The sequence below is a fragment of the Bos grunniens genome, chromosome 24, assembly GCF_055505025.1.
Source record: "Bos grunniens cultivar Pamir isolate PY7600 chromosome 24, Bosgru_T2T1.0, whole genome shotgun sequence".
Lineage (NCBI taxonomy): Eukaryota > Metazoa > Chordata > Mammalia > Artiodactyla > Bovidae > Bos > Bos grunniens.
Genome location: NC_141188.1, coordinates 48,700,261 through 48,702,934, shown reverse-complemented (window position 1 = coordinate 48,702,934; position 2,674 = coordinate 48,700,261). Strand labels below are relative to the sequence as shown.

The window sequence follows — 2,674 nt, the reverse complement described above, 5'->3', positions numbered from 1 at the left end:
TGGGTGGCCATTCCCTTCTCCAGGGGATCTTCCTGACCCAGGGATCAAACCCAGGTCTTCTGTACTGCAAGCAGATTCTTTACCATCTGACCACCAGGGAAGCCCTCCATCCGGCAGCCGTCCTCCAGGCAAAAGCCTGCTGAGACCTGGGCTCTGTTTGCATGTGTCCTGGGAACTTTGAGAGGCTCTCCCCACATGACAGTGTTTTCAGATGAACATTCTGGGGACCCCTAGTTTCTGAAAAGAAAAGGCTCCTGGCAGAGGAGCTGGAGGAGTGCTAAGCACAGTTCATACAAGTAGAATTCAAGGGGCCTCATCCTGAATATATGGGACAAAACCAAAGTGCTAGACTTCTAGTTTCTGGTTCCACATGTGAGGAGCTTGGAAGTTGCCACTCTGCCCTAGCAAGTAAAAAGCTAGACAGATTGGAAAATCGACAGCTCTTCTTAGATTTTTAAGAGACAAGAGGGTACAGGCAAACCTCTGCCCCCAAGACTGGAGATGGAGACAAGCAAATGCAGAGTCTTAGCTTCCTGGATCAGAGACTGGAAACCATGAGAGAAACCAGTGCTGGGGTCGGAAAACCGGAACCAAAACTGATGAATTGCTAGAGGTTCAGTGCGGACAAATCTGAGTGTTAAGAACTTCAGATAGCCCAGAGCCCCGGAGTCCAAGCCGGTTCCTCGCCGATCTTTTAGTCGTCCGCTTACTCTTTCCTTCCAAGATGACAGATGCCGCCGTGTCCTTCGCCAAGGACTTCCTGGCAGGTGGAGTGGCAGCGGCCATCTCCAAGACCGCAGTCGCGCCCATCGAGCGGGTGAAGCTGCTGCTGCAGGTGCAGCATGCCAGCAAGCAAATCACTGCAGATAAGCAGTACAAGGGCATCATAGACTGCGTGGTTCGTATCCCCAAGGAGCAGGGAGTCCTGTCCTTCTGGCGTGGTAACCTGGCCAATGTGATCAGATACTTCCCCACCCAGGCTCTCAACTTTGCCTTCAAAGATAAATACAAGCAGATCTTCCTGGGTGGTGTGGACAAGAGGACCCAGTTTTGGCGCTACTTTGCAGGGAATCTGGCATCAGGTGGTGCCGCCGGGGCCACTTCCCTGTGTTTCGTGTACCCTCTCGACTTTGCCCGTACCCGTCTAGCAGCCGACGTGGGCAAAGCTGGAGCTGAAAGGGAATTCAGAGGCCTCGGTGACTGTCTGGTTAAGATCTACAAATCTGACGGGATTAGAGGCCTGTACCAAGGCTTTAACATGTCTGTGCAGGGTATTATCATCTACCGAGCTGCCTACTTCGGTATCTATGACACTGCCAAGGGAATGCTTCCAGATCCCAAGAACACTCATATCTTCATCAGCTGGATGATCGCACAATCAGTCACGGCAGTTGCTGGGTTGACTTCCTATCCATTTGACACTGTGCGTCGCCGCATGATGATGCAGTCAGGGCGCAAAGGAACTGATATCATGTACACAGGCACGCTTGACTGCTGGAGGAAGATTGCTCGTGACGAAGGAGCCAAAGCCTTTTTCAAAGGCGCGTGGTCCAATGTTCTCAGAGGCATGGGCGGGGCGTTTGTGCTTGTCCTGTATGATGAAATCAAGAAGTTCACCTAAGTTATTTCCTAGTTTTTCTCCTGTGACTAGGCATGTTGTATTATATAACATATCTTGAGCATTCCTGACAGACTGTTAACTGTCTATTTATCAATGGCAACTATTTACTGGTTGAAAATGGGAAGCAATAATATTCACATGACCAGTTTTCTCTTAAAGCCATTTCCATGATGACGATGGGACCCAATTTTTTTATTTCAGTCACTCCTGGCAAATAACAAATTTGAAGAAATAAAAAATACCTGGAATAAAAAAAAAAAAAAAAAAAAGAACTTCAGATAGACCCACTCATAGTAGGGTCCCCACAATTTGGGGAGTTTTACCTCCAGGATCTTCACCAGATTGTCACAGTATGTCTCAGAGAAGTATCCTCTGACTTTTACAGCAGGGGGAAGGGAAAAGGAACCACTTTTATTATTTAAAAGGAGCCATTAAATAAGCAAAAACAGTCTGTTCTTCCTAATAAGACTTGCCCTCAGAGGAAACTAGTTAACCAGAGCCTAACCTGATGGGATATTATCAAAGCTTTACTGATCTGGGGGAGGGGAGATACCTAAAGTTAGTTCTAGCCATTTCCTGCCCTGGTCATGGGCGTGGGGGGTCGGGGAAGGAGGGAGATAGGTAGAGGGGAGCAGGATAGGGGGTTGCAGAATCTGAGAAACATCTGTGAAGTTCACAGTCAGGAGGCACAGGTTCACTAAAGGACTGAGACCTAATCACAGGGCTAAGAATGCTTCCCGTCCCTGCACACCCCACCACAATGTTACTAAGGGCTTATTTCACCTGGTTCATTCTGAATGGCTGTCAAGAAAAAAATTACAAAGCATACCAAAAGGCAAAAAAACAAAATTTAAAGAGACAGATCCATCATAGATCCAGACACGGCAAGGATATTGAAATTATCAGACCTAGAATTTAAAACAGCTATGATGTATATCCAGTCCATTTTAAAGGAGATCAGCCCTCAGTGTTCTTTGGAGGAATGATGCTAAACCTGAAACTCCAGTACTTTGGCCACCTCATGCAAAGAGTTGACTCATTGGAAAAGACTCT

General features: G+C 47.4%; 1 pseudogene across 1 annotated transcript; it reads left to right on the top strand.

The window, feature by feature from the left end:
* The first annotated feature begins 655 nt into the window (after window positions 1-655).
* LOC147346231 (ADP/ATP translocase 2 pseudogene) lies at window positions 656-1,808 on the top strand (annotated as a pseudogene). Its single transcript, XR_015153489.1, has one exon. The product of XR_015153489.1 is annotated as an ADP/ATP translocase 2 pseudogene (transcript).
* Window positions 1,809-2,674: the final 866 nt, after the last annotated feature.